Here is a 22,833-nt window from a genome sequence, read left to right as displayed (position 1 = left end):
CATATACTAAAAAAAAATGGAATGCGAACAAGGTACCCCCCACCTAGGTAAGTGGAATGTGTAGAGGGAAGCTTGGAGTACTAGAAAACCACAGAGGTAAGTAGCAGTACCCCCCAGCGACCAGGAATGCAGGAGTAAAACACTGAATTTTCCCCAAACCACCCAAGAGGAGGAAAAGAAGAAAAAGAAAACACCCAGAGAAGACTGCAAGAAAACCATCTGTGGATTCCTGAAGGAAGAAGACCTGTGGAGAGAGGGGACCAGGTCCAAGAGTCACAGTGGACTCCAGAGGAGCTACTACTCACCCAGCTGTGGATGCTGGAGTTGGTCGACGGTGATGAAGAACAGGTCAGCACTGCAGACGGAGAAGTGTTCCTGATGGATGCAGATGAAGCTCCACCCTGGAAGGAAGATTGCAGACGGGTGTGGGTGCTGGAATTCCACCAACAAGCCTTGGCAAACTCGTGGTTAGTGGGACAGAGGTGCTGCCGGTGACCAGCAAGGTCCAGGAGGACTCAGCCCAGAAGAGGGAGTCACAGGGGACCCTCAGTGTCGCAGAGAGTCCACAGGAGCAAAGGCAACACCCACAGGAGTCCCACAGGACGAGGACACAGAAGGTACAAGAAGGAGCCCATGCGGCACTACAAAAGAGGATTCCACGCCGCAGGAGAACCACGCAGGAGGCTGGGATTTGCAGGAAGGAGTGCTGGGGACTGGAGCTGCACGTCACCTGAAGATCCCTTGGAGGGGCACAAACAAGCCTTAGCAGCTGCAAGGAACGCAGTGCATGGGGGTACTGTCCTGCGTGGGAAGGCAAAGGCTTACTTCCACTCAGGATGGACAGCTGGTAGAGAGGACTGACGGGACCACTCCAGACCACCACCTGTGAGGCATGAACCACGCGGCTCAGCCAGAGAGGGAATCAATGCAGCCGGTCGTCGCTTGCTATAGGTGCCAGCGTTTGCAGGGGAGTGATCCCTTCACTCCAAGGGAGATTCCTTGTTCTTCTTGTGCAGGCTGAAGAGTTGCAGTCTTCTGAGGATGCATGGTGAGGGAACAGTTGCAAAGTTGGCAGGAACTCTGGATACAAAGTTGCAGAAGAGTCTTCCTCGTGGATCTGCAGCTTGTTGGTTCCTAGAGGGACCAGTTGCGGTTCTGATGGCCAGAAGAGGAGGTTGCAGAGGAGTCCTGCTTGAATTTTGTAAGCCGAATCTGAGGACCCACACAGGAGAGAGACCCTAAAGAGCCCTGTAAGGGGGATTGGTCACCTAACCAGGTAAGCACCTATCAGGAGAGGGCTCTGATGTCATCTGCCTGGTCTGTCTACTCAGAAGGTCCGAGAGTTCTCTGCCAACCTTGGAATCAAGATGACAGGACCCAGGGACCCTCTGGAAGAGCTCTGAGCACCACACCTGTGGTGGTGATGGAGAGGGGAGTGGTCACTCCCATTCCATTGACCAGTATCGCGCCAGAGCAGGGACTGGGGGCCCCTGAACTGGTGTGGAGTGGTTTATGCACGGAGGGCAACAAATGTGCCCTTCAAAACGAAACCAGTGGCTTGGAGAGGCTACCCCTCCCAAGCCAATCACACCTATTTCCAGAGGGAGAGGGTGTAACACCCCTCTCTCAAAGGAAATCCTTTGTTCTGCCTTCCTGGGCTTGAGCAAGTCAAGCAGCAGGACCTGTCTGAGGGGTGGCAGCAGCTGGGGCTGCCTGTAAAACCCTGGAAGACTGGTGGTAGCAATAGGGGGGTCCTCTATGGAGCCCCCAGAGGGCATGGAGTCATACAACCAATACTTGCAAATGTATTGCAGTATGATTCTGACATGTTTGATACCAAACATGCCTAGGTTTGTAGTTACCATTATGTAGCTGGACATAGGTAGTGACCTATGTTCAGTACACGCATAAAATGGCGTCCTCCCCACTCACAAAGTCCAGGAAAATGAAGCTGGAGTTCAAGGGGGGCACCTCTGCTAGTGCAGGGGTGCCCTCACACACAGGTACTTGCACCCTGCCCTCTGGGCTAGAAGGGCCTGCAATAGGGGTGACCTACAGTGACTTGGTTCAGTGACCTGGTAGTGAAAGGGTGTCTGCACCCTTCCACGCAGGCTGCAATGGCAGGCCTGCAGAACACTTTTGCATGGGCTCCCTATGGGTGGCATAACACATGCTGCAGCCCATAGGCATCCCCTGGTACCCCACTGCCCTGGGTACCTATGTACCATATACTAGGGACTTACATGGGGGTACCAGTATGCCAAATCTGTGGTGAAAAAGGTTCTAGAAGCCAAGTTAGAAGGGAGAGAGCCTAATCACTGGGGTCCTGGTTAGCAGGATCCCAGTGAACACAGTCAAACACACAGACAACAGACAGAAAAATGGGGGTAACCATGCCAAGAGGGAGGGCACTTTCCTACATTTTTTGTCTGTTCAAATCTACACTCTCCCATTTTGGCAAAGTTGCTTTCGTGTTCCTGCTTATGTATTTGGTACATGCTTCTTCACAAAGAACATACTCTGGCAAGTCAGTGCCATGTGGAATGCTTTGTAGTCTGAAGTACTGTTGGAGACACAGCAAAAACAGAACAAATGTAAAACGTTCTTACACTCGTGCTCCTGCTGCTGGTGGGATGCATTTTCTTTAACCTGTGAATCGTACCACCCTCATTCCCCTCTGCCATACTCATTATTTCACCTCTTCTCTACCCTTCTGTCAGTAGTTCCAATTATCATTGGTCAGTCACAACCCTGTTCGCTCAGGCTGCCAGATGTGAGACCCTCTGAAATCCTGGAAGTCTCTTCCCATCTTGTGCCCTCTCAAAGTGCACGTATTACTTTGCACCCATGTCACGCTGTGGAAAATCTTTCTGTTCGTGGCATGTGTGGCTTTAGATTTGCATGCTGTGCATTCTTTTGCCAGCTAGTGTGGGTGTACATGTTGTTTTTCTTCGAAGGGGAGTCTTTTCAAGCCATGAGACCTGCCGACTCCACCTAGTAGTGGTAATGCGCATAGGCATTAGCTTTATTGTTAAATTGTTTTTTCTCCATTGTTGAATTCAAATGTGTCAAGGTGAGCTCTGGTATGACGCCATGTGATGTTCTTACGAGACCTTCGGTTCTGTTCTTAGTCAGTTGTGGCAGCAATCACGCTTTCTCGACCGTCTCCAACTTCGCGTAGTTTCAGATTCATTCTGGTAGACAACCTCTTTGAATACCATCACTGCGGTGGAGGATATCCCTCTGATGGAAGGGACTCCATTTCAGTTCTGCCCTACTTACCATTCCAAGTGTCTGAGAACAGAACTCCATGAAGTCTGCAATCTGGGTTTGTCCCCCGAAAACTGTGACGACGTGTGTTTGACGGGTCTCGCATTCTTGAATAAAAAAAAAAAAAACCTTCGGAACTGAAGAGCTCTCTCCATTGCTTTGGCTTCCATGGTGCTTAGAAAGGAGGCAGAAGACACCTTAGACCTCTTTGGAGAGAGAACTCATATGTTGAACAACTTGACGCTCAAGTTGTTGAAATCTATGCATCTTTTTTGCTGAAAGGCATTGACACCAATGTGGACGTTGAAGCAGAAGAGCCTCCAGTAGCCCAGTGTCCACTGAAATCCATAGTGAGTACAATCACCTCCCCTATTCACCAAAAAGAGGCACCGGCCTCGACTTCCCGGGCTACCTCTGAGGACGCTGGTGCACTACAGTCTTCAGGCCATGGTAGAGTCTCCGCTATTCCAAGCTGGACCAGACACCCGTGTCACATGCTGCACCAAAGCCTCCTTGAAGCCTCGAGTGTTGAGGGTCGCTTCAGTGCTGGATCCAAAGAAGCTTAGAGACACGACAGAGCTGCCTCTCCACAGCCTCCTGCTCGTCTTTCTCCTCCATTCTGTCCTCCCCTTTCCTCACCTTCCCCTTCATCCTTTTTCCAGCCTGTGGATCCTTCTCAACACTCACCAAAGAGTTCCTAACACTCGTTTGGAGGGGAGGAGGTGTGGGGCCCACGGGGGGGTTGTTGAAGGAAGTCCTCAACCGCCTTATGACCCTATATATCACACACAGGGTCCAGACCGCTGGGTCCATTATGACACACAGCCTCCAGCAGACACAGACACAGATCTGTATCCCACAAATCCCCATCTCCAGATGACATCACCTCGTACCATGAGGTTCTGAATGGGCCAGCCACCTTTCACAAGGTAGAAATGCACCTACAACGTGATGATTTCATCATGGAAACCCTCTACTCCACCAAACACTCCCTAGTGTACCTCCCTATGCTCAAGGGAGTCCTTAGACCAGCCGCTGAAATATGTAAAGAGACATTTAAAGCAAGGGTTGTTACACTGAGGGTCAACAAGAAATTCAAGTTTTTTTCCCCACTGACCTGCCATACATTGCAGTATCAGCAACACCGTCTAAATGTATCCTTTGATGGGCAGCATCTCTTCTGCCCTTGGATCAACGAGATGCTAGAAAAGATTAAAAAAAAGATACCGACACTGCCAAACCTATGGGTGCCCTACAAACGCCTGTTCCTCGTGTCTCCTTTTTGCCACTCCCACCCTGGAAACCTCTTCCACCTTTTTAAGGCTCATGCAGCAGTCACCTTCACAAGGCTACTATCTAGAGCAATACAGGGATAACAGTGGCAAAGACAGAGGAAAGTGCACAGCCCCCAAAGATGCTACCCCTCCAAAACACTGACTCTCTTCTCCTTCCCTGATGATCATACAACACTTTTCGGGAGAAGGCTGAAGGGATACTGCAGGATGGGCACTGTCTAGAACTCACACATACACCACCAAACATCATTTCCCCGCCTCCGACAACACAAACTGTCCCCTGATCATTTGTGCCTTCTTCAGGAGGAGATACAGTCCATCCTAGCCAAGGGGCCATAGAACCGACTCCGCTGCAACATTGTGGAAAGGGGGTGTATTCCCTGTACTTCCTTATTCTCATAAAGGATGTCTCCCTCAGACTCATCCTTGATCTCAGACCTCTGAACAAACATGTTCTGTCAGAGCACTTTCACATGGTGACTATACAAGACGTCCTACCTCTATTCCAACTAAGTGACTTCTTGACTGCCCTCGATCCGAAGCACACCTGCTTTTCACAAACCCATCCACCCAGTGTATCGAAGATACCTGCGGTTTGTGGTTAATGGACAACATTACGAGTTCAAAGTACTTCCATTCAGGGTTACCACAACCTGAGGGTCTTTACTAAATGTCTTACTGTGGAGGCTGCTCACCTCAAGAGGAGCGGCATCCACATGTTTGCTTACCTGGGTGACTGGCCGATCAAGAGAGCCGTGCAGCAAATTTGCCTAGCGCACACCCAGACCATAATTCAGAATCAATCTAGCCAAATCCATCTTCCAGCCCCTTCAAGTACAGACAGCCCTTTCTCTGGACCATCTTACACTCACTGGTGGGGAAAGCTTACCCCCGTCCAGCAAGAGTGCAAACGTTCCAAATCCTGCTACCTCTTTTTCAGCAAGATCGCCAAGTAACAGCCTGACCCGTGCTGCGCTTGTTAGGAATGATGGCATCTTGCATAGCCTTAGTTCCTCACTCTGACTACAAATGCGCCCGCTGCAAGAGTAGCTTATGGCACAATGGTCTAAAGTGGAGGGTCATCTAGAAGATCTAGTTTTGGCGTGTGCCCCCGCACACATGGCTGTTTGCACTGGTGGACCATAAACAGCCTGTTGCAGGGGTGGACCTTCCTAGTCCACAAGAAGCCATCAACATGGACACCTTTCTCACCGGTTCGGGCGGGCATCTCAATCACCTTACTGTTCAGGAGAAGTGGACAGCTGCTCAGCAGTCCCTACACATCTGTCCCCTGGAGTTGCTAGCTGTCTAGGCCTTTCAACCTCTCATACACAACAAAACAGTTGTAGTCCAAATGGACAACATTACTGCCATGTTTTAATAAAAGCTAAAATAACTCTGCTCAGTCTCCCTCCCCAGAACTAATTTTACCTGAAAGAAAATGACTTACTCCAGTATTGGAACATTCATAGATTCACATGCTTGAATCATTCCCCGTCGTCGAGATGGGAGTCCCTGGTACATTATAATAGCAATGTAATGTAAACTATACAGGGAGTGCAGAATTATTAGGCAAGTTGTATTTTTGAGGATTAATTTTATTATTGAACAACAACCATGTTCTCAATGAACCCAAAAAACTCATTAATATCAAAGCTGAAATTTTTGGAAGTAGTTTTTAGTTTGTTTTTAGTTTTAGCTATGTTAGGGGGATATCTGTGTGTGCAGGTGACTATTACTGTGCATAATTATTAGGCAACTTAACAAAAAAAAATATATACCCATTTCAATTATTTATTATTACCAGTGAAACCAATATAACATCTCAACATTCACAAATATACATTTCTGACATTCAAAAACAAAACAAATACAAATCAGTGACCAATATAGCCACCTTTCTTTGCAAGGACACTCAAAAGCCTGCCATCCATGGATTCTGTCAGTGTTTTGATCTGTTCACCATCAACATTGCGTGCAGCAGCAACCACAGCCTCCCAGACACTGTTCAGAGAGGTGTACTGTTTTCCCTCCTTGTAAATCTCACATTTGATGATGGACCACAGGTTCTCAATGGGGTTCAGATCAGGTGAACAAGGAGGCCATGTCATTACATTTCCTTCTTTTATACCCTTTCTTGCCAGCCACGCTGTGGAGTACTTGGACGTGTGTGATGGAGCATTGTCCTGCATGAAAATCATGTTTTTCTTGAAGGATGCAGACTTCTTCCTGTACCACTGCTTGAAGAAGGTGTCTTCCAGGAACTGGCAGTAGGACTGTGAGTTGAGCTTGACTCCATCCTCAACCCGAAAAGGCCCCACAAGCTCATCTTTGATGATACCAGCCCAAACCAGTACTCCACCTCCACCTTGCTGGCGTCTGAGTCGGACTGGAGCTCTCTGCCCTTTACCAATCCAGCCACGGGCCCATCCATCTGGCCCATCAAGACTCACTCTCATTTCATCAGTCCATAAAACCTTAGGAAAATCAGTCTTGAGATATTTCTAGGCCCAGTCTTGACGTTTCAGCTTGTGTGTCTTGTTCAGTGGTGGTCGTCTTTCAGCCTTTCTTACCTTTGCCATGTCTCTGAGTATTGCACACCTTGTGCTTTTGGGCACTCCAGTGATGTTGCAGCTCTGAAATATGGCCAAACTGGTGGCAAGTGGCATCGTGGCAGCTGCACGCTTGACTTTTCTCAGTTCATGGGCCGTTAATTTGCGCCTTGGTTTTTCCACACGCTTCTTGCGACCCTGTTGACTATTTTGAATGAAACGCTTGATTGTACGATGATCACGCTTCAGAAGCTTTGCAATTTTAAGAGTGCTGCATCCCTCTGCAAGATATCTCACTATTTTTGACTTTTCTGAGCCTGTCAAGTCCTTCTTTTGACCCATTTTGCCAAAGGAAAGGAAGTTGCCTAATAATTATGCACACCTGATATAGGGTGTTGATTTCATTAGACCACACCCCTTCTCATTACAGAGATGCACATCACCTAATATGCTTAATTGGTAGTAGGCTTTCGAGCCTATACAGCTTGGAGTAAGACAACATGCATAAAGAGGATGATGTGGTCAAAATACTCATTTGCCTAATAATTCTGCACTCCCTGTAATGATGGATTAAGGCCATTAGGCCTTCACTTTTGTAACATATCTAAGTCTATTTAATAAAGAGACCAAAGATAGACCTCAGCCAATAAGGCTGTACCTCCCTTCAGAACACTCCTGTGAGAATCTCCAGTTTCCCAGATTTTCTAGCGCATGTCATGCTAGGTAGTCTCCACTGAGCTCTGCTCAGTCACACCTTTTCAGAGTCATTTCGGATGATATTTCTCCACAAGTTCTACTTCTAATAGCTAATATCTCCTACACCACACTATTGTCGGTGAATATCTGATTTTTACTTCACCAGCCATGTCAGATAAGGAGAAAAAAAGAGTCTCTTCAGAGCCTGCCAGACCTGTGGCAAGTAAAGCCTTCATTTTGGAGATCCACACAATGATTGTATATAATGCCTTGACCCAGACCATTCAACAAGGGACTGCAAGGTATACCTAACATTTTCTAACAAAACTCTCAAAGACTGAGAGTGCAGGCTATGTATTTGGCTCCATAAATAAAAATCAAGAAAGGAGCCTTTTTCTGAGTCTGACAGTGAGGAATCATCTACGTCCTCAAGGAAGCAACACAAAAGGAACAGATCACATCACTCATGTGCCTCTAGTGAGCAGCCTAAAAAGTCCTAAGAAAAGAGCATTCAAATAAAGGTCGCAGTCCTTCAGCTTCTCCTCACAGCAGATCTTCATCTTCGCACAAGGAGAGGAAAGGGCATTCTGCCTCTTTAAAGCAGTTCCGGAAGGCTTCTTCTGAAACCCCTACAACAACTCCAAATGTTTAACATTCTTTCAAAAAACCTTCTGAAAAAACATTGACAGCATCATCGCCAACGAGTTAATCGTCATTGGCGATGAAAGCGTCTACAGCAACGTCGACAACCAGTACTACAACCACTGTCTCCACAGTGTGCAGTGCTTTGTCGGTGCCGTTACTAAGACAGTCAACTTTAAAAATAACTATTTCTACACCACTGACGATGGCAGTGATGACACGACCATCATCGACGGCCACATTGCCGCCGACCTCCTCATCGACAGGACCCACTACGCCACTGCAGTTTGCACCGTCAACAATATCAATGACTACACCTACGACGGTACCGTTGAGAAGAGAGAAATCCAAGAAACAGGGAAAAAACAAGTATTTGACACCATCCTACACCTTTCCTAGTAAAGTGTCACCCTTAATCCCAGCACATCACTCGGATGAGGAAGGACCATTTGGGGTAGCCTTAATCCCAGCACATCTCCTGGAAGAAGACAATTCAGATGAGGAAGGACCATTTGGGGTTGCCCACAGCCCATCTGAGTTGCACATAAAATGCAAGAAAGTAGGCAAGGACAGTGAGTATGGGTTTTAGGGGTGTGATCCACAAGCCTTTTATACCACTGAGAGCAATACTTATACCAAGAAGCGATGGTTCCTTTACCTTGATCTCTCATATCGGACTTGCAGTTAATACTGGCAGACTATAAGAAGCGTTTCACATCCACTACTATCGCTGCACAGCAATTACCTATACCACCAAGGTCACCAGTATCATTGCCTTCCACACTTACTCAAATGGTGTCACCTCTATCTGAGATTCTCAGACATACACCTCAAACAGCCCTATTGCAAGATCCAGCAACCTTTGACGATGATAGGGTGGGTTAAGAGTTACCAGATGTCACTACGGAATGGGATGATTATCTCATACCCATATTGTCATCTCCTTCTCCCCATTGGTGGATTCCATCATCATCTGGAGAGAGCTGCAAAACTATTTGCGCTCCCTGTGCCAATGAAGCAGATGGACTGCTTCCTCTAAGACACCCTTCCAAAGAAGAGTAAGATCCATATCCATAGTCGATTATATATGGGAGGAGGGCCTCAAAGTGATGAGGAATCCTGCCTCAGTAACTGCAGTCCTACCCCGCCTAAACAAGAAATACAAAGCACCTGAGGATGCCCAGCCGGTGTGACGGGTCATCCCAGACGGGACTCAGTAATTTCTCAGGCGTCCCAACCAGATCCAAGAATCCCTCGGCCCAGTCTCTGCACCCCCCCAACAAGGAAGGGAGGAGACTAGATAACATTGGAAAACGATTTTCCTCAATGTCTTCTCTTACGGTCAGGGTATTGAATTCCTTGGCTGTTAAAGGCAGATACAACAGCCAGTTGTGGGCAGACATCACACCTGACCTGGACAAGCTGCCAGAAGATGCTAAAGCAGAGGCAAAGAAAATATTACAAGAGGGGGAAAGAGCCTCAGTGGAGGTTTTCGACTGTGCACTGGACATCGCTTCTTCTGCCTTTCGGCAATTGGCAGGTGCCGCCGTTCTTAGAAGACAGGGTTGGCTTTGAGCAACCTCATTCAGGTCTGATGCACAAAACAAGATTTTCAATCTACCTTTTGATGGGGAAGCCCTCTGTGGAAAACATGTGTTCGATGGCATATGTTGCTGCAGATACACATGTTTCGCACAGTCCGCTGCCTGGTGTTGGGCTCGGAGTATTACAAGTTGTTTTTCTTCGAAGAAGTCTTTTTTGGTCACGGGACCGAAGGACTCCTCCCTCTTCGGCTCCATTGCGCATGGGCGTCGACTCCATCTTAGATTGTTTTTTTCCGCTGTCGGGTTCGGACGTATTCCTTTTCGCTCCGTGTTTCGGTTCGGAAAGTTAGTCAGAATCTCGGAAGAAAGCGTTGGTATTGTTCCGTTCGGTATCGGGATAGTTAGATACATCGACACCGATCATCGGAAGACTTTGGGGTAGCTTCGGGGCCTGGTCGGCCCGACCGCGTGCGACATCGAAGCCGATGGAACGGACCCCGTTTCGTTTCTGCCCAAAATGTCACAGTAAGTATCCTTATACAGATCAGCACTTGGTCTGTAACTTGTGCTTGTCCCCCGAGCACAAGGAGGATACCTGTGAGGCCTGTCGAGCCTTCCGGTCCAGAAAAACACTCCGGGACCGAAGAGCCAGGTGTCTACAAATGGCGTCCACGCCGACAAAACAACGTTTCGACGACGAAGAGGAAACATTCTCGGTTCCGGAATCAGAATCCGGAGACTCCGACGTCGAACAACAGCAACAAACAGTGAGTAAGACGTCGAAAATGAAAACCATCGAGAAGACAAAAGCCCAGGGGACGCCACTGCCAACAGGCCATGGCTCGACCCATAAAACCGGCGACCGGTCGAAGGCGCCGAAAAAGGGCACGCCCATAGCGAAGACACCCGACTCCGGTCGAGGGACCGCCATGGAGCAACCTCGGAGCCGAGATAGCGGCTCCGAGAGGCAAAAACAAGATGCCGGCACCGAAAAACATCGGCACCGAGACACACTGCCGAAAGCCACAAAAATTCTGTCGGTGCCGAAGCCGAAAAAAGATTCTCTCTCGGCGCCAAAAAGTTCCACACCTCCATCCTACACAGAGGAACAAGGAATAAGTGGCCAGATGCACAGATTTGGACAAGAGCTCCAAAGTGTAGAATCAGACTACACACAAAAGAGACTGTACATCCAGCAAGACACAGGGAAGATATCAACCCTTCCCCCAATAATGAGAAAAAGAAGGATCGGACTTCTCAAGGATGACGCACAACCACAAGCCAAAGTGGTTAAAAAAGTCACGCCTCCGCCCTCTCCACCACAACAGGCATCGCCGGCACAAACACCGCCACAAATGCACTCACCAGCGCAAACTACCATAAGTCAAGATAATCAGGATCAAGACGCTTGGGACCTATATGACACCCCAGTGCCGGACAATGATCCCGATTCATACCCCACAAAGCCGTCACCGCCAGAGGACAGTACCTCATACTCGCAACTGGTGGCTAGGGCAGCAGAATTCCACAATGTCCAACTGCATTCCGATCCTATAGAGGATGATTTTTTATTTAACACCCTCTCAGCTACACATAGCCAATATCAATGTCTCCCAATGCTACCAGGGATGTTACGGCACGCAAAACAAATTTTTGAAGAGCCCGTAAAATCAAGAGCCATCACCCCAAGGGTGGATAAGAAATACAAACCACCACCCACAGACCCAGTGTTTATTACTTCGCAGTTACCACCTGACTCCGTAGTGGTAGGGGCAGCTCGCAAAAGAGCAAATTCCCATACATCTGGCGACGCCCCACCTCCGGACAAAGAAAGCAGAAAATTTTATGCGGCAGGAAAAAGAGTAGCATCACAGGCAGCCAACCAGTGGCGCATCGCAAATTCTCAAGCGCTGCTTGCCCGATATGACCGCGCACACTGGGATGAGATGCAACTTCTCATAGACCATCTTCCCCAGGAATACCAAAAAAGGGCGCAGCAAATAGTTGAAGAGGGACTCCGCATTTCAGGCTTCAAACCTGAAATCCAGCAGGCTGTCCTTAATATGCCCTTCAACGAGAAACAACTTTTTGGCCCTGAAGTGGACACAGCCATTGAAAAACTTAAAAAGGACACAGACACGGCCAAAGCCATGGGCGCACTCTACTCCCCGCAGAGCAGAGGCTCTTTTAGAAAAACTCCATTTAGAGGGGGGTTTCGTGGCCAACCCACAGACACCACCAGCCAACAAACAAGAACCACACCATATCAGGGTTCATTCCAAAGGGGAGGTTTCAGGGGATATAGAGGGGGTCAATTCCCAAGGAGTAGGGGAAGATTCCAGACTCCAAAAACACCTCCACCTAAACAGTGACTTTCAAGTCACACAACCCCTTCACTCAACACCAGTGGGGGGAAGACTAAGCCAATTCTACCAATCTTGGCAGCAGATTACAACAGACAATTGGGTATTAGCAATAATCCAACATGGCTATTGCATAGAATTCCACAAATTCCCACCAAACATCCCTCCAAAAACACGCAAAATGTCACCACAACATTTAGAACTTTTAGGACTAGAAGTTCAAGCACTACTGCAAAAGGATGCAATAGAGTTAGTACCAGTACAACAAAAAAACACAGGAGTTTACTCCCTGTACTTTCTAATTCCAAAAAAAGACAAAACATTAAGACCAATATTAGATCTCAGGACACTAAATACCTACATCATATCGGACCACTTTCACATGGTCACACTACAAGACATCATTCCACTGCTCAAACAGCAAGATTACATGTCCACATTAGACCTAAAAGATGCGTACTTTCATATACCGATACACCCTTCTCACAGAAAGTACCTAAGGTTCGTATTCAAAGGAATACATTACCAATTCAAAGTGTTGCCATTCGGAATAACAAACGGCACCAAGAGTATTCACAAAATGTCTAGCAGTAGTAGCAGCACATATCAGGAGACAACAGATACATGTGCTTCCTTACCTAGACGATTGGCTAATCAAGACCAACACAGTAAAAAAGTGCACAAACGACACCACATATGTCATACAAACCCTTCACAAACTGGGTTTCTCCATCAACTATACAAAATCACACCTCGAACCGTGTCAGACACAACAATATCTAGGAGCAACCATCAACACATCAAAGGGAATTGCCACTCCAAGTCCACAAAGAGTGCAAGCATTCCACAAGGTAATAAGTGCTATGTTTCCAAACCAAAAGATACAAGCAAAATTTGTGCTAAAACTTCTAGGCATGATTTCATCATGCATAGCCATTGTCCCAAACGCAAGACTACACATGCAACCCTTACAACAGTGCCTAGCATCACAATGGTCACAGGCACAGGGTCAACTTCAAGATCTGGTGTTGGTAGACCGCCAAACATACCTCTCGCTTCTATGGTGGAACAGCAACAATTTAAACAAAGGGCGGACATTTCAGGACCCAGTGCCTCAATACGTTATAACAACAGATGCTTCCATGACAGGGTGGGGAGCACACCTCAATCACCACAGCATTCAAGGACAATGGGATGTACACCAAACAAAATTTCATATCAATTACCTAGAACTGTTAGCAGTATTTCTAGCGTTAAAAGCCTTTCAACCCATAATAACACACAAATACATTCTTGTCAAAACAGACAACATGACAACAATGTATTATTTAAACAAACAAGGAGGAACACACTCAACACAATTGTGTCTCCTAACACAAAAAATATGGCAGTGGGTGATTCACAACAACATTCGCCTAATAGCACAATTTATTCCAGGGATCCAAAACCAACTAGCAGACAACCTTTCGCGAGACCACCAACAAGTCCACGAATGGGAAATTCACCCCCAAGTTCTGAACAAGTACTTTCAAATTTGGGGAACACCCCAGATAGATTTGTTCGCAACAAAAGAAAACGCAAAATGCCAAAACTTCGCATCCAGGTACCCACACCGCGAATCACAAGGCAATGCTCTATGGATGAGTTGGTCAGGGATATTTGCATACGCTTTTCCCCCTCTCCCTCTCCTTCCATATCTAGTAAACAAGTTGAGTCAAAACCAACTCAAACTCATACTGATAGCACCCACATGGGCAAGACAACCTTGGTATACAACTCTACTAGACCTTTCACTAGTACCGCATGTCAAACTACCCAACAGACCAGATCTGTTAACACAACACAAACAACAGATCAGGCATCCAAACCCAGCATCATTGAATCTGGCAATTTGGCTCCTGAAATCCTAGAATTCGGACACTTAGACCTCACACAAGAATGTATGGAGGTCATAAAACAAGCTAGAAAAGCTTCCACTAGACACTGTTATGCATCTAAGTGGAAAAGATTTGTTTGCTACTGCCATACCAATCAAATCCAACCATTGCATGCCTCTACAAAGGACATAGTGGGATACTTACTACATTTGCAAAAAGCGAATCTCGCTTTTTCATCTATAAAAATACACCTCACAGCAATATCTGCTTACCTACAAACTACTCATTCATCGTCTCTATTTAGAATACCAGTTATTAAAGCATTCATGGAAGGGCTAAAAAGAATTATACCACCAAGAACACCACCAGTTCCTTCATGGAACCTTAACATCGTCTTAACAAGACTCATGGGTCCACCTTTCGAACCCATGCATTCCTGTGAAATGCAATATCTAACCTGGAAAGTCGCATTTCTCATTGCAATCACATCCCTCAGAAGAGTAAGTGAAATACAGGCATTTACCATACAAGAACCATTTATTCAAATACACAAAAATAAAATAGTTCTAAGAACAAATCCAAAATTTCTACCAAAAGTAATCTCACCATTCCATTTAAATCAAACAGTAGAATTGCCAGTGTTCTTCCCACAACCAGATTCCGTGGCTGAAAGGGCACTACATACATTAGACATCAAAAGAGCACTAATGTACTACATTGACAGAACAAAGCTAATCAGGAAAACAAAACAACTGTTCATAGCTTTTCAAAAACCACACATAGGAAATCCAATCTCTAAACAAGGCATTGCTAGATGGATAGTCAGATGTATTCAAACATGCTATCTTAAAGCCAAAAGAGAATTGCCTATTACACCAAAGGCACACTCAACCAGAAAGAAAGGTGCTACAATGGCCTTTTAGGAAACATTCCTATGAGCGAAATATGTAAGGCTGCAACCTGGTCTACGCCTCATACATTTACTAAACACTACTGTGTAGACGTACTAAATGCACAACAAGCTACAGTGGGCCAAGCTGTACTAAGAACATTATTCCAAACTACTTCAACTCCTACAGGCTAAACCACCGCTTTTAGGGGAGGTAACTGCTTTATAGTCTATGCAAAACATGTGTATCTGCAGCAACATATGCCATCGAACTGAAAATGTCACTTACCCAGTGTACATCTGTTTGTGGCATTAGTCGCTGCAGATTCACATGTGCCCTCCCGCCTCCCCGGGAAGCCTGTAGCCGTTTAGAAGTAGATCTTAAATCTTAAACATTTGTACATTTGTAAATAATTATTATAAACTTTTTATGTACATACGTATTCACTCCATTGCATGGGCACTATTTATAGCAAACAACTCCATCCTCACCCTCTGCGGGGAAAACAATCTAAGATGGAGTCGACGCCCATGCGCAATGGAGCCGAAGAGGGAGGAGTCCTTCGGTCCCGTGACCAAAAAAGACTTCTTCGAAGAAAAACAACTTGTAATACTCCGAGCCCAACACCAGGCAGCGGACTGTGCGAAACATGTGAATCTGCAGCGACTAATGCCACGAACAGATGTACACTGGGTAAGTGACATTTTCATTATGCGCCCTGCAGGCTATAAAGTTAGACACAGACATAGCCAAATCTCTTGGAACCCTTCATTCTAAGAAACAGCCTTTTCGAGGGCCCAGAGGGCGTGGGTTTCCATCTTACAGAGGAGATTTCCAGCAGTACAGATACCCCGTTTATTCCTCGTCTTACCATTCCTTTCGCCCTCAATAGCCGCAGAGAGCGCCTCTATAGTCCGCCTAAAGCAGGCCCACGCAAAAAACTAGAGCAGGACGGCAAGGAAAGGATGCAGGTCCTAGACAGTGACTTCACATGGACACCAGTTACCCATCCTTCCTCTATCCATTCTGTAGGAAAGTAGCCTCTTTCTAGCATGGTTACCCCCACTTTTTGACTGTGTGTTTGACTGTGTGCACTGGGATCCTGCTAACCAGAACCCCAGTGGTTATACTCTCTCCTTGTAAACTTGGTTGCTTGACCCTTTTTCACCCCACATGTGGCCTACTGGTACCCCCATGTGAGTCCCTAGTATATGGTGCCTAGGTACATCGGGCATTGCCGTAATAGGAGGTCCCTAAGGGCTGCAGCATGTATTATGCCACCCATAGGGAGCCCATGCAAAGTGTTGTGCAGGATTGCCATTACAGCCTGTGTGAAAGGGTGCATGCACCCTTTCACTGCCAGGTTACTGTAAGTCACCCCTATGGAAGGCCCTCCTAGCCCAGAGGGCAGGGTGCAAGCACCTGTATGTAATGGCACCCCTGAACTAGCAGAGGTGGCCCCACGAACTGCCCCATTTTCCTGGACTTTGTGTGTGCGGGGGCACCATTTTATGCATGTACTGGATATAGGTCACTACCTATGTCCAGCTACATAATGATAGCTCCGAACCTTTGCATTTTTGGTATCAAACATGTTGGAATCATACCCGAATACTATAGCAAGTATTGGAAGTATGATTCCATGCACTCTGAGGGCTCTTTAGAAGACCCACTGCATTGCTACCACCAGTCTTCCAGGGTTTTCCCGGCAGCCCTAACTGCTGCCACCCCATAGACAGGTTTCTGCCTTCCTGCTGCTTGATCTGATCAAGCTCAGAAAGGCAGAACAAAGGATTTCTTATGGGAGAGGGAGATAACCTCTCCCTTTGGAAATAGGTGTGACTGTCTTAGGAGGGGTAGCCTCTCCAAGGGACTGGTTGTGATGTGAGCGGCACATTTGGTGCCCTCCGTGCATAAACCAGTGTACAATGGTTCAGGGACCTCTAGTCCGTGTTCTGATGCGAAACTGGACAATGGAAAGGGGAGCGACCACTCCCCTGATCCTCACCACCCCACTGGTTGTGCTGTGAAGCGCACATTTGGTGCCCTCTGTGCATAAACCAGTGGACAATGGAAAGGGGAGCGACCACTCCCCTGTCCATCACCACCCCAGGGGTGGTGCCCATAGCTCCTCCAGAGGGTCAGTGGGTTCTGCCATCTTGAATCCAAGGTTGGCAGGGACCTCTGGAAGCATCTGAGTAGCCCCCTCCTGATAGGGGGTTACCTGGCTAGGTGCCCATTCCCCCTATCAGGGCTATTTAGGATCTCTCTCCTGGGTGGGTCCTCAGATTCAGCTTGCAAGACTCCAGCAGGAATCCTCTGCAACCTTCACTTCGACTTCTAGCTACTAGAACCGCAACTGGACCCTTGAGAACCAGACAATCTGCATCGAAGAAGAAGTCTCTTCTTGCAACATTGTTTCCACGGCTCCTTCCAGCTTCTGCAACATTTCCCCTGCTGTGCATCCTCTGAGGGCATTAAGTCTTCAGCCTGCACGAGAAGGAAGAAGGAATCTAACTGTGAAGTTGCCTTTGCCAAGGCTTGATGGTGGAATTCCTGCACCGACACCCGTCGGCAATCCAGGGCTGCAGTGCTGACCTTATCTTCATCACTGTCGACCGACTTCTGCAAGTACAGCTAAGCGGGTAGTAGCTCCTACTCCTCCTGGACTCCACTGTGACTCTTGGACTTGGTCCCCTCTGTCCACAGATCTTCCTCTCCAGGAATCCACCTCTGGTTTCTTGCAGTCTTGTCTGAGTATTCTTTTCTTCTTTTCCTTCCTTTTGGATGGTTTGGGGAAATTCCAGTTATTTACTCCTGCTTTTATGGTCGCGGTTTCCTGGTTTCTAGTACTCCCACTTCCCTTCTACACATTCCACTTACCTAGGTGGGGGGTCCTGTGTTCCCATTTCATTTTTTTAGTATATGGTTTGAGCTTTCCCTAGGGTCACTATTGTTTTTTTTAGTTTTTTTTTACATTTGCACTGTTTTCTAACCTTTTCTATGACTATTGCTGTTTATTAGTGTATTACTTACCTTCTATTGGAGTATTGCACTTCTAGTACTTTGTGGTATTGTGTGACCAAAAATAGAGTACCTTTATTCTTGTACAACTGAGTGTTTTCTTTCATGTGTGTAAGTGCTGTGTGACTACAGTGGTTTTGCATGAGTGTAAGGAAATGGCTCCCTGTTGCAATTACCCCCCACTTTTTGCCTGATACTGATGCTGACTTGACTGAGAAGTGTGCTGGGACCCTGCTAACCAGGCCCCAGCACCAGTGTTCTTTCACCTAAAATGTACCATTGTTTCCACAATTGGCACACCCCTGGCACACAGATAAGTCCCTTGTAAAAGGTACCAGTGGTACCAAGGGCCCTGTGACCAGGGAAGGTCCCTAAGGGCTGCAGCATATGTTGTGCCACCCTAAGGGACCCCTCACCTATCACATGCACACTGCCATTGTAGATTGTGTGTGTTGGTGGGGAGAAAAAGGCAAAGTCGACATGGCATCCCCCTCAGGATGCCATGCACACAAAATACTGCCTGTGGCATAGGTAAGTCACCCCTCTAGCAGGCCTTACAGCCCTAAGGCAGGGTGCACTATACCACAGGTGAGGGCACAGCTGCATGAGCAATATGCAACTACAGTGTCTAAGGCTATTCTTAGACATTGTAAATACAGTTGTGGCCATATTAAGTATATGGTTTGAGAGTTTGTCAAAAACGAACTCCACAGCTCCATAATGGCTACACTGAATACTGGGAAGTTTGGTATCAAACTTCTCAGAATAATAAACCCACACTGACGCCAGTATTGGATTTATTAACAAAAGCACACAGAGGGCATCTCAGAGATGCCCCCTGTATTTTACCCAATTGTTCAGTGCAGGACTGACTGGTCTGTGCCAGCCTGCTGCTGAGAGACGAGTTTCTGACCCCATGTGGTGAGGGCCTTTGTGCTCTCTGAGGACAGAAACAAAAGCCTTCTCTGGGTGGAGATGCTTCACACCTCCCCCCTGCAGGAACTGTAACACCTAGCAGTGAGCCTCAAAGGCTCAGGCTTCGTGTTACAATGCCCCAGGGCATTCCAGCTAGTGGAGATGCCCGCCTCCTGGACACAGCCCCCACTTTTGGCGGCAAGTCCAGAGGAGATAATGAGAAAAACAAGGAGGAGTCACCCACCAGTCAGGACAGCCCCTAAGGTGTCCTGAGCTGAGGTTACCCCTGCCTTTAGAAATCCTCCATCTTGATTTTGGAGGATTCCCCCAATAAGAATAGGGATGTGCCCCCCTCCCCTCAGGGAGGAGGCACAAAAAGGGTGTAGCCACCCTCAAGGACAGTAGCCATTTGGCTACTGCCCTCCCAGCCCTAAACACACCCCTAAATTCAGTATTTAAGGGCTCCCCAGAACCTAGGAAACTAGATTCCTGCAACCTGAAGACGAAGAAGGACTGCTGACCTGAAGCCCTGCAGAGAAGACGGAGACACCAACTGCTTTGGCCCCAGCCCTACAGGCCCGTCTCCCCACTTCAAGAAAAACTGCAACAGCGACGCGTCCCCCAGGGTCCAGCAACCTCTGAAGCCTCAGAGGACTACCCTGCATCTAAAAGGACCAATAAGCTCCAGAGGACAGCGTCCCTGTTCAACAAAAACTGCAATTTTGCAACAAAGAAGCAACTTTTAAAGACCACACATTTCCCGCCGGAAGCGTGAGACTTTCCACTCTACACCCAACGCCCCCCGGCTCGACCTGCGGAAAACTAACTCTACAGGGAGAACTCCCTGGCGACTGCGAGCCCGTGAATAGCCATAGTGACCCCCCTGAACCCCCACAGCGACGGCTGCAGAGGGAATCCAGAGGCTCCCCCTGACCGCGACTGCCTGCCTCAAGGAACCCGACGCCTGGAAAAGACACTGCACCCGCAGCCCCAAGGACCTGAAGGAACCGAACTCCAGTGCAGGAGCGACCCCCAGGCGACCCTCTTCCTAGCCCAGGTGGTGGCTACCCCGAGGATCCCCCCGTGCCTGCCTGCATCGCTGAAGAGACCCCCGGGTCTCCCCATTGAATCCTATTGCAAACCAGACTCCTGTTTGCACTCTGCACCCGGCCGCCCCTGTGCCGCTGAGGGTGTACTTTCTGTGCCTCCTTGTGTCCCCCCGGTGCCCTACACAACCCCCCTGGTCTGCCCTCCGAAGTCGCGGGCACTTACCTGCTGGCAGACTGGAACCGGGGCACCCCTATTTCCATTGAAGCCTATGTGTTTTGGTTACCACTTTGACCTCTGCACCTGACCGGCCCTGAGCTGCTGGTGTGGTAACTTTGGGGTTGCCTTGAACCCCCAACGGTGGGCTACCTTGGACCCAACTTTGAACCCTGTAAGTGTTTTACTTACCTGCGAACTCAACATTTACTTACCTCCCCCAGGAACTGTTGATTTTTGCACTGTGTCCACTTTTAAAATAGCTTATTGCCATTTTTGACAAAACTGTACATGCTATTGTGATTATACAAAGTTCCTAGAATACCTGAATGAAATACCTTTCATTGAAAGGATTGTTTTTATGGATCAAATCTGTTTATTAAATTTTTCAATTATAGAACATCGCACATGTACTACATCACAGTATTGCCAAAAGGCACGTAGTTAGCTTATGCCATGCGAAACAATAAAAAAAAGAAGATGAAATGTTTAACACAACTATGTTTCCCCACTGCCGGTTGACAATGCAATAATCAAACGATCTCATGCTCTATTACCATATAGTTCTAGTCCAGAATAAACATCCCCTCGTAGGCGACCTCCCCGGTAATCAATTCAAATTCAGAACCCTCAGATAAGTTGGACATGTCAGCTCTGAAAACTCCCCAGATAGAATACGTAAAAACGGTTGCCAAAGTTCCCTAAAGTCCCCACTCCGCTGCTGTGAAGTCAGGGTAAGCTTTTCCATAGCGAGGATAAACCAGAGCTTGTGCAGCCAAGAGACTGTTGACGGAATCTGCTCTGTCCCCCACACTGATAGCAACAGCTGAACAGCAGCATTTAAGGCTAAGGCCATCTGCCGGCCCTTCAAAGATCATAGGGGAAAAGTGAGCGGGTTGGGGAGACCCAGCAAAGTATACGCAGGAAATCTAGGGATCTGAGTGTCAAAGGCCCTGTCCACAGTGTCTATTATGTCCTTCCAGTACCGGTGTAGTTTGGGACAATGCCAAAATAAGTGCACAAGCGAGCCCCCACCCCCACGCCCCCTCCAGCAGAGACTAGATTTGTCATGATTCCAAGCATGGATTCTATTCGGGGTTTAATACCAGGAGGAGGCTACTTTATAGGCTGTCTCTGTACCTGCTGAGTTATAAGCTGTGTGGTGCGCCCTATAAAAAACACTCTCCCACTCATCTTCCGATAGCTCCCTCTCTAGTTCCTTCTCCCATCTCAATTGACCCATAGTCTTGGTTGGGCGGGCCTCCCCCCCGCAGGAGGACATAGAGTTCAGAAACCACACGCTTATCACCCTTTTTCATTAGAATCCATTTTTCAAACGGGGTTAACGGCCTATCAATTAATATCCTATTGGCTGGAAGCAGGTCCCAGTGTCTTATTTGATAGTACATCATCCTGTCGGCCTTGGTTAGGCCATATTGCTCCCTCAGCTGGTCGAAGGGAATAACCCACTGCTCATCAAATAAGTATCCCACCCTTTTGCAGCCCCTCTCGTACCACCGACGCAGTGCTTCAGGCTGTAGGCCAGGGCCAAAATCGGGGTTCGTGCCCAGTGGAGTCATTGGGGACGGGAAGGTCGTCAAACCCGCCCTGCCGGCCACCTGATCCCCGCTCTCATCGTAACTTCCGTAACCGGTGATATATACAACCCCTGCGCCCGATGACGGCGCCTAAGCCATGGTTCCTTCCATATGGGAGCCAGCCACTGCCTGGTCCATGAAGCACCAATGCTTCTCAGAAGACGGTCGGCTCCATTCCAAAAGGAAACGCAACTGTGCTGCCTGAAAGTATTGAAGGAGGCAGGGGACCGCCAGCCCCCCTCTCTCTTAGGACAATACAGAACCTGCCGTGATATCCGCGCCGCCTTCCCCTCCCATATAAATCTTAGGAACCGCCGTTTGGAGGGACGCTATCGTTCGCGGGGGGTTCCAGCGGGAGCACCTGGAACAGATAAGATATACGTGGTAGGATGGTCATTTTCACAGCCGCAACCCTGCCCAGCCAAGACAGTTTAAGCCTCCCCCATGACTCCAAGTCGCGCTGCACCTCTCTCGTTAGTTTCGAATAGTTCAAATTCGCTGTACTGGCGACTGTGGAGCCCAGCTCAATCCTCAAATATGGGAGCCCCGAAGAGGACCATGTAAAGTGGAAACGGGCACTTAGGTCCCTTTCATGCTCCGCAGTGATAAACTTGCCCAGAGCCTGCGATTTAAGCATGTTCATTCGGAACCCCGAAACCTGCCCAAATTCCTCTATAACACCCATTAGCGCCGGTAGTGAGGTCATGGGCTCCGCCAAAGTAAGAATGATGTCGTCTGCGTATAGCGAAATGAGATGCTCATCCCCCCCAAACCTCATACCCGTGATCTGAAGGTTGTCCCGGAGCCTCTGCGCCAGTGGCTCCATGTAAAGCGCAAACAGGAGGGGCGAAAGCGGACACCCCTGCCTGGTACCTCTTTGGACGGCGAATGGCAAAGAGAGCGT

The 22,833-nt window shown here is 47.9% G+C and overlaps 1 protein-coding gene across 11 annotated transcripts in view; it reads left to right on the top strand.

The window, feature by feature from the left end:
* ZNF653 (zinc finger protein 653) overlaps positions 1-22,833 on the top strand; it is a 228,577-nt gene that overhangs the window by 57,282 nt on the left and 148,462 nt on the right. The window lies entirely within an intron of this gene.

This window comes from Pleurodeles waltl, chromosome 4_2 (assembly GCF_031143425.1).
Source record: "Pleurodeles waltl isolate 20211129_DDA chromosome 4_2, aPleWal1.hap1.20221129, whole genome shotgun sequence".
Classification (NCBI taxonomy): domain Eukaryota; kingdom Metazoa; phylum Chordata; class Amphibia; order Caudata; family Salamandridae; genus Pleurodeles; species Pleurodeles waltl.
This window is presented reverse-complemented; position numbering and strand designations above follow the sequence as displayed.